The 15,629-nt window shown below is 37.1% G+C and overlaps 1 pseudogene; it reads right to left on the bottom strand.

The window, feature by feature from the left end:
* Positions 1-13,340: 13,340 nt before the first annotated feature.
* Positions 13,341-15,295, bottom strand: LOC113360083 (annotated as a pseudogene).
* Between the last annotated feature and the right edge of the window lie 334 nt (positions 15,296-15,629).

The raw sequence follows: 15,629 nt of genomic DNA, 5'->3' as shown, positions 1-15,629 counted from the left end.
CCCGAGTCACTGACTACTTTTGAGGCGCATCTATGTTTTAAGCAAACCAGGATAAGTATACACGTGTGAAGAGCACTGGAACCAAATTTTATGGGTTCTGCAATGTTAGAGCAAGTCTTATGGTGGAAGAGTTCCATCTTCCATCTTCCACGCCACCTCAGCACTTGGAACCGTGGATGAAAGTGCAAGTGTAGTGGTGGAATAGTAAAAACGCTATTCTTAATAGCGCTAAAAAAACGCTATTAAGAATAGCGTTTTTTTCTCAGCCGTTAGATTTCAACAACTCATCCTAAATCTACGGACAAAAAAAAACGCTATTCTTAATAGCGTTTAACACTATTCTTATTGGCGTTCACATGGATTCACGAACCCTTCCACAAAATGGTGGAACCTTGCTTGGATTTTCTGTGGAAAACCCAAACTTGGAAGCCATTAGACTTGACATTCCATGGTTTTTCCACACTTGGAATAGGTTGGATTCCACCATAAGACTTGCTCTTATAACCGGTCAGGCTAGTGAAGCACCAAGATGGTGCGATACAGCATAGCCGGCCAAGTCAGTGCTCAGCCAAGATGGCGCAACACAACATAGACTGTTAAGCGCTAAGATAACGGGACCCTGCAGGGCCAGTGAAGTGCAAAGATGGCGCTACACTGTAAACATATTGGACAAGTAATGAAGCTTATTGGCCGACACAATAAAGCTTCATTGAGGGAAAGGAAAGACAAGGCCAAGTTAACATATGCAACATGCGTTGTTGGGATTAAGGCATATCCATGGAATTGAGTTGGCCCAAACTCAAGGATGATGCAAGAGTGTAGAATAGGCCGAGAGTTGGCCTATACATTAGTTCAAGGATGGCCAAAGCTTGGACAATGCAAACAAGCTAGTAATGCAAGAGTAGGCATTGTTATTGTCGAGCAAATTGGCTAAGTGAAGCATACACCTTAAGAATAACCTGAATGAGCTAAGTAAATAGCCAAGATGATTGTGGTGCGATGTTGGCCGTACATTGGCTTAGGCCAAAAAGAGTTCAGGGCCATGTTGGCTGAGTATTGAAGGAAGGCCAAGTTCAGTAATACGCAAAGGTTGCACGTTATGACTCAAGTGACGGTTAGGAGTTGGTTATTGGCTTCACAAGCATGCCAAAGGTGTGAGACAAGATAGAATTGTTATAAAGGAAGTTTATAATCGTGGGAGAGTGTTCATAACTGCTTTAGAACAGGTGTTGGATGTTGGCTCGAGTTTAAACAGAAACTGGCCAAGTTGACACAGTTACTGGCGGTTATGGAACTGCCCTATAGGACAGATGGTTGTCCCATGCGTGTGCAAGTGTTGTGCACGATTTTTTGACATTAAATCTGTTGTATAAATAGTGCAAAGGCATTAGAAATTCAGTTGGCTTATATAGGAGATTGTGAGACTCAAATTGAAATATTTTTGTAAGGTTAAGGCTTGGTTCATGAGGAATAAGTCCGTGTAAGTCCCTAAGTGGGCAAGTTTTGTATATCTTCCCTTTGATGAAATAAAATGGATTGATTGTGTCATGTTCTAAGTTTTCTTGGTTGGATGATTGTGTCAGTGAATGTATGACAATGTTTGAATGATGTATGGTAGGCATTTGAGAAGAAAAGAGAAGAAGAAAGAAGGCTAAGGACTTCCACTGTAGCACTGTAGAGTTGGTTGTTTACTTTGGTGCAAACTCATAAGGATGAAGTATGAGTGGGTGAAGCTTGATTCATTGAACCACTGTGCTGCTGGGTTACACTTGCGCAGAAAATTTGCAAGGTTCATTTGCGGGTGTGACAACTTCCATGGCCATTAAGATGTAACAATGCACTCGTGCATCATGTCACTATGACATTGCCATGGCACTGGAATGGACGATGAGAATAAGGGAAAATGACCTACTGGCAGAGGTTTGAATTTCTTGGAAAAAATGGCATTCAGATATGCTATATGTACCATTTAAATGTAACCACCAATCCTTCCTGATTATACAAAATGAGGTTTGTTGGTCCATAAGGGTGTCTTATTTTTGAAACCCAAGCCCCGCCACTCTTATTTTTGCATATGTAGGGAGTTATAAGGCTGGTTCCTGTGGGCATGGCAAAGTGGCAAATTTTTCACTTAGCCCGGCCAGGTCTAGTTTCTACCGAGCTTCCGAGTCTCGACCGTGTAGGGGGTTATAAGTCCAGGTGTAGACAAGACCACTCGTTGTAGTCTCCATCGCTCAGTAGAATCTGATCCAACATCCATAAATTCCCTCCTCAATAAATACCCAATTCCACTTTCATTTTAACTCACACCTTCTCTATTCTTGACACTTCTCACATTTGTACAATCTAAAACAAATTTCATCATCTAACTCTTCCATTTTCTCTACAATTCACTCATATTGTGTAATTTCTTTAATACGTCTCAATCTAATTCTCAATTGACTAATCAAAAGAAGATTAGGGGTGCAAAATTTACCATAGTCGAAGATGAAAGCATTTGCAGAAACTATGTGTTCTTTACACGAAATAGTATCGATGGTGCCCAACAACAATGTACCAAGTTGTGGGATAAAATATTTGTTAAAATTCGTGAAGAAACTATGAACATCAACGGTCGTGATGCAAATGGATTTTCCGGTCGCTTCATTACAATCAATGCCCAAGTTGCTTTGTATGTTGATGCTATAATACAAGCTGCTCGTGCTCGAGCGAGCGGTCTTGTCGATGTTGAACGAAAGTGTTGAAATGATTGACACCACAAGCATGAGAAAAATTTTGGTTAGGAAAGTTGTTATCATATTTTGAAAGTGTTGCCCAAATATAATTCAGATTTATTAGCAATTTTGCAGAGTGTACCCGCAAGTTCACCACCATCTTCACAACCATCTCAATTATCTCAACCCCCTTCAGAGATTCCATTTTCTTCACTAACAAACAAAAATTCGACCTTGAATCTCAATGCTGCGATTAAGAGAAAACAATTAGGAAGAAACAAAGCAAGAGAAATGAGAAAAGATGCACAAGAAGGAGAAGCAAGTGAAGGTTTTTTGGAAACTTTAATTGATCATCAGAAGACCGTCGAAAAACAAAGAGCATTAGACCGACAATTCATGACTAGAGAGATGAAAAACATTGTCAAACTCAAAAGAAATTTGTTTCAGACTATGACAAGAATAAGATTTTAAATGCAAACACCTCAACAATGACCCTCAGACAATTAACGGTATGAGAGATGGAGATGGATAGGTTAGGAAAGGAGTTGGAAGAAAAACATAACAAGAGAAATTTGGAAAAACAATTTGAAGGTCAACATGAAGATGATGAATCAGACCACGATGAAGTAGTGCCACTTAACTAATGTATCAAATTTAATTTCTATGAAAATATAATAGTTCGGTTAAGATGAATGAATTTATAATAGTTTTTCATTAATTGGATTTTTGAATTACATTAAAACTTGACAACATCCATTGAAATTAAACATTACCTTAAAACTTGGCATCATCCGTTGAATTAAACATTAATTTAAAACTCCACATCCTACCCATTTAACAAGAAAATCATCCAATTAAAACTAAATCCCATACGAGTTATGAGAAACTCCTCAAGAATTTGGAAATGCGCTTCGTATTCAAATTATTTTTTCCTTTCCACCTCCACCATTCGCCTCGAGTTCGTATTCCCAATTAAACATTGGTGTCACCTCTAAGACGATATAGATTGACAATCCGTCTCATAGCTATAAAATCCACAAGATCTTTTTTATAGTAATGAATCGACAAAACAACGCTGCCCGATCTCGGTTATGAGGATTACATGTCTCTGTGCAGAAGGTTTCATGAATTTTACCCCAATAACTCATAATGGGTAAACCATTCATCCATCATTCTTAACCTTTCTTTGGGTAGTATAATATATAGTTTCTACAAAGAGATAAATCTTCATCTTCAGTAAAGCTAGGATCGTCCATAGATTACCCAGAAAGTAGAGAAATGTTTGAGTGAAGGTGTGATTTTAAAATGGATGAAATTGTATGTACATATAAGGATTGTTGGCGATTGAGTCTAGGCCGCTAGCGATGCATTCTAGGTCGCTCGGTGTATATTAGACCGCTACTTCTAGTGAAAAATGTAAATTTTAGAACTTTCAAACAATAACCATAAACTTGAAAATTTAGAATGATTCGAACAAGCAATTCAACCTAATCAACTAAACTTATAACAAACAATTTTAAAAATAAAATGGTCTAACATTAATCAATACGCCCTTTATTTCTTCCAAACTCATCCCACATATTCGCTATGAGATCTTCCCTTAACCTGTCATAAAAGCTCTGTTCTCAATGTGACTAGTCATCTGTGCATAGTTCCTTGCAGGTAATCTTCTTTCTGGTTCAATCTCACGCCTTAAGTCAACATCCACATTATTAATCCAATCCTTATTTCGACGTGAAAAGTGGGGGACTAACAACCTCACCAAATATTTCGCTTAGAAATATGTATGGACTAACTCCAATATACTTTCAAGAGAATCAACTAGACAATCAGACTCAATCTTAAGAAAAGTATATCAAGGAGTTATATCTTAATTTCTTGATTCAATACTTAATCAAACAAATAGCAATTTGCGAGTCTAATTGAATACAAGGGAAATTAACGTGAAAGGTAGCGAAGACCAATGCCCAAGTATCAATCCATTTCAATCAACGACCAAAGGTTGGATTTACCAATTGATCGATTCAATGCACAACCTGTGCTATTTCAATTATATGACAAAATATAATGCGGAAAAGAAATAACACAAACACCAGAAGTTTTGTTAACGAGGAAACCACAAATGCAGAAAACCCCCGGGACCTAGTCCAAATTCAACACACACTTTATTAAGCCGCTACAGACACTAGCCTACTACAAGCTAACTTCGGTCTGGACTGTAGTTGAAACCCAATCAATCTCACACTGATCCAAGGTACAGTTGCACTCCTTACGTCTCTGATCCCAGCAAGGATACTACACACTTGATTCCCTTAGCTGATCTCACCCACAACTAAGAGTTGCTATGACCCAAAGTCGAAGACTTTAATAAACAAATCTGTATCACACAGAAAAGTCTACAAGAATAGATAAATCTGTCTCCCACAGAAAGACCTATAAGTTTTGTTCCTTCTTTTGATAAATCAAGGTGAACAAGAACCAATTGATATACCAGACTTATATTCCCGAAGAACACCCTAGAAATATCAATCACCTCACAATAATCTTAATCTACTAGCGAAACAAGATATTGTGGAATCACAAACGATGAGACGAAGATGTTTGTGACTACTTTTCTATCATGCCTATCGGAGAAATTAATCTCGAGCCAATTTTAAAATTGTACTCAATACTATAGAAACAACAAGATCAGATCACGCAACTACAGAGAACATAGTTGGGTCTGGCTTCACAATCCCAACGAAGTCTTCAAGTCGTTAACCTACAGGGTCTCGGTAGAAACCTAAGGTTAAAGGAGAATCGACTCTAGCTTATACAACTAGTATCACATAGGAGGTGTGGGGATTAGGTTTCCCAGTTGCTAGAGTTCTCCTTTATATAGTCTTCAAATCAGGGTTTGCAATCAATGCTACCTTGGTAACAAAGCATCCAATATTTACCGTTAGATGAAAACCTGATTAGATTCAATCTAATATCTTTCAACCGTTAGATAGAATCTTAGCTTGTTATACACGAATTAAATGCACGTGCATTTAGGTTTGTGTAACCGTACCTAAATGTGCACACCTAGTTGGTTCAACATTAGTTAACCAACGGTTAGCCATATGAGCACTTTCATATCAACCTTATTCATCTTCACCATAGCTAGTTCAAATGACTCATAAGAACTAGTTAGAGAGTTTTCAATTGCTTAGATCTTATAGAAGAATATAAGACACAATCGAAACAAAAACGATTTTGATTTACTCGAATCGATTATGAACATTATAGCCACGGTTTGCAAATATGCATTCCTTAGTTTATAAATGTCTTAGTTCACGAATAAACCGTTTTTAGAAAATAACCCACTCTAGTATGCATACCGATACACATACTTAAGTACCCGGATTGAGTTTGTTTTCAGTTTACAAACTCCAGCAGAAATTCACGGGATGTGAACTTCCGGCAGTACGCGTACGGGTACGCGAACTTAGCTTCCGGACTTCCTGAACCAGTAAAGTACGCATTCTTTAGTTCAAGGATTTTGGACTTACACAAGTATGTTCACATACAATGTTTATATCCATTCAAGGTTATATATTCTAAAATCTCATTTCAATCACTGAAACATTCTTAGAGGATGTTAAATAGAGGTTATTCATACACTATTTTTCATCAAAGCGATTTTCAAGATATTGAAATAATCAACATGACTTTCGTCACTTGTAAAGATTAACTTGGCCAAAGCAAAAGCTTACCACACATATTTCGAGAAATAGATAAGCGAGATAAACTCGGATCGAAATAGCACATGTGTATAATCGAAGTCTATATAGCAATACGACTTTTGTCTCAAGGTAAGAGATATAGTAGATAGACTTTTGAGTGATAGATAAGTTCAAGTCTCCACATACCTTTCAGTCTATGAAGTTCCACCAGTTCCTTGAGTAGTTCTTCGTCTTTGCATGATGAACACCGTGGAGTCTAGAGCTCTACTACACTTTCTATCCTAGTCTGAGACTTAGCTATAAGTAGACTAGAAATCAATACTTATAGTTTTGGCAACTAAACTTGACAAACAAGCTTGAGATAGCAACTCTTGCGAGTTCGACCGAGCAGTGCTCTAACAATCTCGCCCTTTGTCAAGTTTAGTGACAAAACTATCAATACATATGGAATACAAAATAAATAAACTTTGCAGCTTCTCTTCCACATGCATGATCTCCTTGGTTCTTCAACGCTACTCGAAATCTTCGTCACTTCCAAGTACTCTAATGATTCCAAAGATAATCAAAATCAACGTCATCGTTTTTGAAGATCCGTAGCTAAAACAATGAGAAAACAAAAGCGCTCAATCATTGTTACACAGTGTCATAGTATTATTACACATCATCAAAGTTCAATTATATCACAACTTCGACAACAATACTATGGTGATATGTATCACTCCCCCTTAGTCAATACTTCATCTCACATGAAAACCACTCCCCATTATGTAATAATCTGAAAACCGTATGTATGTGTAGTGTGAACTACACATTAATTCTCCCCCTTTTTGTCAATAAAATTGGCAAATGTACGAAAACTAGTGGGATCCTAATTAAATTTCCATAGAGACACTTAATGACCAAAAGAAAGCACATATCAAATTTTTAGATGCAATCATATAGCCGAAACTAAATGCATTCATCAAGGAGTTTATACAGATACAAGATAACCCCTGCAATATTCCACAAGCACACTCCCCACAAAGATTTGGCAATTAAGCACATGTTCAATTAAGAACGCTCCCCCATAAAATGTCATTCTCGAAAGAACAACAAGATCGACCTTTCTTTCACAAGAAAAGAAGGATTTCTTTGGACATTACAAATCACACGAAACATGAATTTGTATCAAAAATACTCAATGAAATTTAACCACAAGAGAACCCATGATCAATTTAATCGGAAATGCTCAACATAAGAGAACTTACGGAGCCGCACAATATATACATAGGATCAGGGAAGATCAATACTGCGGAATACACAAAGATTCATTCTATCTTTCATCACTATTTGCACAATGACATATAATAGAATTAATCTTTGTAAACAAAATCTCATCCTTTGTTCCATCAATATTTGCATAATGACATAAAAGGCTTAACTTTTGTTTGTCAAAAGTTCATTCAATCTTTTATCAATACTTGCATATCGACATACGACAGACTTAACTTTTGACCATATATGGGACAATCATAGTTCACGGACGTAAACACACATATCCAATAACAAATTGCAATATATAAAACCATGAAGATTAATACTGCAAAAATCATCTTCCAAACAAACTTTAGAATTTAAAAAAATAAATCTAAAAACATTGAAGATGAAAATCGTCGGACATAGCTATGTGTAATCACAATAATGGTTATTCCAAACTCTAGTTATTCTTCTTAAAAAAACAAAAGAACAAAATTCTCATAAGAAGATTTCCTAGACATTGAGACCTCTGAAAAATTCTTTATCGTCCCCGAACTCCTTGTCGTCAACAACCATGGGAACATATGGTTCGTGAAGAAAGGAGTCAATTCCAACAAACCTTCTAGGTTGATGATGTCGAACCAGGGCCTTCTGAATTTCAAGAGTTCTCATAACAAAAGCATTTATTTGTTGAATCTCCTTTCTTGTCTCCTTCAACTCTTCAAGAACATTAGAAAACTTCTGAGAATTTGAAGGAACTTTCTTGGCTTCCTCACATTCCTTCTTTTTCTTTTCAAAGTATCAGAGATTTTTCTTTTTCCTTCATGATTGATGGCTTAACAATCATAACAACTTTTCCATCAGATGACATGATGCTTGGAGTATCCATATGCCTATGGGTTTGTGAGTGGAAGTCACAAAATAAGCTCAACAAGCAGTCTTTGATTAAAACGAGTTTCAGGGAAGGAAAAAGATATATAGAGTTACGAAACCTTTAACACAGGTTCGTGTATACACAACTCTCAACCCTATAAAAGGAAGAATTGTCTATTTTAACCCTCTTTTATTGACTAACCAGGGAAGCCTTTTCCAATAACAATTAGATATGAAAAGGCGGCATGAATTCCATACTTTACAATGCTCTCAGAGAAAAAACAAACAAAGAAAATCAAAACAACCAAAGACTTTTGTTTTTCGTAAAGCCTGAGATGTGCAAAATCTTGTCTCTTTTAATCAGGAACATGAGACAAGATGCACTAACCAACACAATTTAGGTTGTGCTGGGATGAATAATAATCTGTCCATCACATCCTTTTCGATCAGAATGCATAGAACCTTGTTTCTCATAGTTTTTAGACCATAACTTTCTTTCCAATGGTCTTGTCTTTTCCGTGGAAACTAACTTCTTTGACGAAGATAAAATCTTACATACCTCTGCGGTCTTCTGAACAAGTTTAAGCTTGTTTGCTAATCGATTTGCTCTTTGTTGAAGTTTGTTGACATGTCTCAATTTGTGTTTGTACTTGTAACACTTTGATAGTTCATGACCCTTGAGCGAACAATATGAGCATGTCAACCTGGAATATGATTCAGGTATCCGAGATGTGCAAGCTGCTAGACACATAGTAGGACCCGAAAAATTAGACAGAGAGTTTCCAACGGAAAGGTCAATTTTTTTTTCCAGATTGGTTGAGTTCTCTTCTGAAAGAATATCAAGATGATATATGTATTGCTACAATTATCAAAATCAATATTTTCAAAAAGAAGTGCAACACTTGATTTTTCGTCTTCATTAGAATCATAATTGTCATACATTTCATCACGAGTTGCAGCAAGACCTTTGTTCCTAGTGTATTTCTTTCGATTTGAACACTAATTTGCAAATGACCAAAACCTTTACACTTAAAGTACTGAGGCATATCCTCGTCATTAGTATCATCATTATCCATGTTTTTAGGAGGAACACTATTATGGGGTTTAACTGATTACCTGGATTTATCTCTGGAGAACCGTTTACTTCAATTTCAATCAATAACCAAAGGTTGGATTTACCAATTGATCGATTCAACACACAACCTGTGATATTTTAATTATATAACAAAATATAATACGGAAAAGAAAAAATGCAAACACCAGAAGTTTTGTTAACGAGGAAACCGCAAATGCATAAAAACCCCGGGACCTAGTCCAGATTGAACACACACTGTATTAAGCTTCTACAGACACTAACACAAGCTAACTTCGGGCTGGACTGTAGTTGAACCCCAATCAATCTCACACTGATCCAAGGTACAGTTGCGCTCCTTACGTCTCTGATCCCAGCAGGATACTACGCACTTGATTCCCTTAGTTGATCTCACCCACAACTAAGAGTTGTTATGACCCAAAGTCGAACACTTTAATAAACAAATCTGTATCACACAGAAAAGTCTACAAGAATAGATAAATATGTCTCCCACAAAAATACCTACGAGTTTTGTTCCGTATTTTGATAAATCAAGGTGAACAGGAACCAATTGATATACTGGACTTATATTCCCGAAGAACATCCTAGAAATATCAATCACCTCACAATAATCTTAATCGACTAGCGAAACAAGATATTGTGGAATCACAAACGATGAGACGAAGATGTTTGTGACTACTTTTATATCTTGCCTATCGGAGAAATTAAGCTCGAGCCAATTTTACAACTATACTCAATATGATAGAAACAACAAGATCATATCACACAACTACAGAGAAAATAGTTGGGTCTGGCTTCACAATCCCAATGAAGTCTTCAAGTCGTTAACCTACAGGGTCTCGGTAGAAACCTAAGGTTAAAGGAGAATCGACTCTAGATTATACAACTAGTATCACATAGGAGGTGTGAGGATTAGGTTTCCCAGTTGCTAGAGTTCTCCTTTATATAGTCTTCAAATCAGGGTTTGCAATCAATGCTACCTTGGTAACAAAGCATCCAATATTTACCGTTAGATGAAAACCTGATTAGATTCAAGCTAATATCTTTCAACCGTTAGATAAAATGTTAGCTTGTTATACACGAATGAAATGCACGTTCATTTAGGTTTGTGTAACCGTACCTAAACGTGCACACCTAGTTGGTTCAACAATAGTTAACCAATGGTTAGCCATATGAGCACTTTCATATCAACTTTATTCATCTTCACCATAACTAGTTCAAATGACTCATAATAACTAGTTAGAGAGTTGTTCAATTGCTTAGATCTCATAGAAGAATGTAAGACACAATCGAAACAGAAATGATTTTGATTCACCCGAATCGATTCATGAACATTATATCCACGGTTTGCAAATATGCATTCCTTAGTTTATATATGTCTTAGTTCACGAATAAACCGTTTTTAGAAAATAACCCACTCAAGTATGCATACCGGTACCCACACTTAAGTACCCGGATTGAGTTTGTTTTCAGTTTACAAACTCCAGTAGAAACTCACGGGATGTAAACTTCCGGCAGTAAGCGTAGGGTACGCGGACTTAGCTTCTGGACATCCTGAACCAATAAAGTACGCATACTTTAGTTCAAGGATTTTGGACTTACACAAGTATGAGTTCACTTACAATGTTTATATCCATTCACGGTTATATATTCTAAACTCTCATTTCAGTTATTGAAACATTCTTAGAGGATGTTAAATAGAGGTTATTCACACACTATTTTTCATCAAAGCGATCTTCAAGATATTGAAATAATTAACATGACTTTCGTCACTTGTAAAGATGAACTTGGCCAAATCGAAAGCTTACCAACACATATTTCGAGAATTAGATAAGCGAGATAAATTCGGCTCGAAATAGAAAATGTGTATAATCGAAGTCTATATAGCAATACGACTTTTGTCTCAAGATAGGAGATAGAGTAGATAGACTTTTGAGTGATAGATAAGTTCAAGTATCCACATACCTTTTAGTCGATGAAGTTCCACCAGTTCCTTGAGTAGTTCTTCTTCTTTGCATGATAAATGCCGTGGAGTCTAGAGCTCTACGACACTTTCTATCCTAATCCGAGACTTGGCTATAAGTAGACTAGAAATCAAGACTTATAGTTTTGGCAACTAAACTTGACAAACAAGCTTGAGATAGCAACACTTGCGATTTCGACCGAGTAATGCTCTAACACGACGGGTTTCCTGAATTACCATGTTATGCATAATAATACAAGTCAACATAGTTTTATGCATTTCACGAGCACTTAGACCACGATAAGGCCTACAAATGATGACGAACTTCCGCTTCAGAATTCCAAAAGCCCGTTCCACATCCTTCATCAATTTCATTTGTTTACTATTAAATTAAATACGTGTATGGACGACCGATTTCGCCGAAAGGTGGATGACGGTAACATTGAACTAAAGTTGACCATTTTGGATAAATTCCATCTGCAAGATAATAACCATGAGTGTAATGATTACTGTTGATATTGAAATTTACCTGAGGACTAATTCCATAATTTAAATCTTCAAACAAAGGCGACTTGTGTAAAACATTTATATCGTTCTGAGATCCCGGAAGACCAAAAAAAGCGTACCATATCCGACAATCAAGCAACAACCTCAAGGATAATCGTTGGTTTTGTGTAGTGACCCTTATACTGACCGACCTAGTAAGTAGGGCATCCGGTCCATACCCAATGCATGCAGTCAAAACTACCCAGCATTCCTGGAAATCCCCTTTTCTGATTTTCCTTTAATATTTCTCTAACATCCGCGTCAGTTGGTTTTCGTAAATAGGTTTGACCAAAATGATTAATCATTGCTTCGGAATACCATGCAAGATCCTTGTATGCAGTTGTTTTTCCCATACGAAGGTACTCATCACTAAAATCTGGAGGTTTTCCATATCCTAGAATCCTTAAGGCTGAAGTAACCTTTTGTTGAGGGGTATGACCTCTAATATTCAGTGCATCATACTGATAATTAAATTGGGGTTCTACCTGACAAAGCTCACCAATAATCTTTAACAACAAATGCTGGGGCATGCAGAATCGGCGTTGGAAATATTTATCAGAGAGCACACGGTCGGGAAGAAAATAATCGTGCATCAACTTCTCGTGCCATTCATCCCGATGCCGGTACGTATACCTTCTTGTGAATACTATTTTTGGCTCTGGAGCTCTAGGTATATATCCTGATGAATATAGCTGCAGCAAAGTGTTGCTTAGTTCTCTATCTTCATTTGACTCATCATCGATTTGTCGCAATGCCTGAACGAACGTTCGTTGTTATTCTTCAAATTGATTAATATATATGCGCACCTCTTCGTCAGAAGAATCCATTGATTAGAAACTAAAAATTAAATAGAGAATTAAGGTACAAAACAGTAGGATGACAATGTTAATGAAAAAATGAGTGTGATTAAGTTGAATATAATGGGGTGAATTTATAGGGGGGTGTGGGGGGAAATAGTTGTTACATCATTATCTAGTAAGTGATCGAGTCTCCACCGAACTGTCTAGATTATGCCATCAACGATCGAGTTTCGACCACTAGGATAACAGTGTTGTTGAAAAAAATGAGTGTGATTAAATTGAATTTAGTGGGGTGATTTATAGGGAGATGTAGAGGGAAATAGATGTTACGTCATTATCTAGTAAGTGATTTCTCTACCGAACGGGTTTGGATTACACAGTCGGCGATCGAGTTTCGACCTCCAAAAAAAAAGTGTGAGAGAATACAAAAGAAAAGCAAGACTGATTAACGAAGAGACCTCAAAGCTAAAGGCAAAATAATAGGAAATGAAAGATCATTTAACTATAATATCTATTGGACCATGGTAGCTTCCGACGGGAAAATTCGATGGTCAGGGGAGAAGAGGGTGTTCCATTTAAAGCTTCTCTTTTCACCTTTCTCCTACGAATTGCTTCCGTTAGCTATGCAGTCAGCATCTAAGTTAACTTCTCTGCAACTCAAGTGAGAATTAAGTTGTTCGCATTTAAATTACTCCGACACCAATTTTCTCTTGAACTCCAAGTTTGATTTGATCTTTTAGAATTGTAACTTCAGCCAGAGTGCCAGAAGCAAACCATTACTAACTGCCCATTCTAAGCCTAAATGTCGAGCAAACCATTAATAACTTCCTATTTTAAGCCTAAATTGATGACAGCAACTTCATCTGCAAAGTTAATGCCAATGCCCATTACCCACACCAAGGCAACCAATGATGTCACCAGTGTAGTCTTTGTATATGATTCCTCCCCCTCGATGAGCCATCAAGGTTCAACTTGACTTGGTTTCCTAAGATTGGGTTCCATATGCGATCTTTTGTAACCTGTGAAGCTACTAACCCAAAATTCTCATCAGATTTGCTTCTTCTCTGAGCATCCTTGTGTGAACAAACATAATTGTTTAAAACACCATGTCCTTCCTTGGAACATCATCCTCAAACATGCAGTATACCTGGTCTTCCAGATGATACTCATAACCGCAGCTAATGAAACATTACCAAGCAACTTTTATTGCTGGACTACTAGAGTACAGGTTGAAATTTTCATATATTGATTGTATAGCATGTCAAGTCTAACTATTGACATCAACCCAGCTACATCCAACATCTTTCTTCAAACCTTTTTCCTTCATTAACTCTCTCAACTCCCCAATCTCGTTCCACATACCAACATTAGCATACAAATTTGACAACAAAACATAGATGCCTACGTTCTTTGGATCCAATTCAAGTACCTTGTTAGCAGCCAGTTTTCCCATTTCAACATTACCATAGTCAACGCAAGCACTAAGTAAAGCTCCCCATACTGAAACACTAGCCCTACTGTTACTCACACTCATCAATTTCCATGCCTTCTCCAATTCACCAGCTTTACAAAGCAAATCAACCAAACAACCATAATGTTCATAATCTGGCTGTAGTCCAAAATCATGAACCATAGACTCAAAATACTTTAACCCAAGACTCACATTTCCAGTGTGTCTACAAGCTGATATGACTGCAACAAAGACAACTGCATCTGGTGTTACCTCATTTGCTACCATCAGTTCATACGCTCGGATAACATCTTTGAACTGACCGTTTCTACCATAACAGCTTAACATTGAAGTCCAAACAACAACATCTCTGTTTCTTTCTCCGACTCTAGCAGTTTCCGTTAAATCAAAAACATTCTTAGCTTTCTCTACAAGGCCACATTTCCCATACATCTCAATCAGTGAACTCTGTAAAAACACATCATATTTGATATCAACATTTTTACGGATTAAACGAGCACTTGTTTACCCAATTCAATTGCAGATAATCCTGCACATACACGTAGTATGGCTGACAGTGTGAACCGATCATAATCAAGTCCTAACGCATATAACTTCTGAACCAAATCTAGACCTTGAGCCCACATTTTAGCATCAGCTAAACCTGAAAGAAGGGCGTTAACACACACAATATTCTTAAGAGGAATTTCATCAAACGCATTCACCGAATCACCGCATCATTGATGATGGATAATTTCACGTAGAAATCAACCAGAGAACTGCCAACATACACATTTGATATCCAACCCGACTTCACGACATGGGTGTGTAACTGCTTGCCTATATTTAATGTCCTGATTGAAGATGAAGCAGTTAAAAGAACTACAGAGAGTGTAATTATCAAAAGGAACATTTTTGGCTTGCATAAACGAAGTTGTCAAAATTGAGAAAAAAGGGAAACCATGCTGAGAGAGATTGGATATAATTGAATTGAAGGGTATAGGATTCGTGGACTTAATGGAATTAAGAAGATTTGTTAGGGTTTGGAGGTTGTTATCTAGGTGTGGAGCATAGGTTAAGATGAGGTTGTTGTAAAGATTTGGGGAAGTAAATAGCAAGCCTGAGATGACTAACTGAGAATGAAGAATTTTAGTAGTTTTGAGATTTTTGGTGTGGAAACAGTAGTGCAAAAGCCGTGTGAGCAAATTTGGCGCGTTTGAATTGCAGTACAAGGAGAGTACTCGTTC

This window comes from Papaver somniferum, chromosome 3 (genome assembly GCF_003573695.1).
Source record: "Papaver somniferum cultivar HN1 chromosome 3, ASM357369v1, whole genome shotgun sequence".
Lineage (NCBI taxonomy): Eukaryota > Viridiplantae > Streptophyta > Magnoliopsida > Ranunculales > Papaveraceae > Papaver > Papaver somniferum.
Note: the sequence above shows the minus strand (reverse complement) of the source record. Positions and strands in the feature narration are given on the sequence as shown.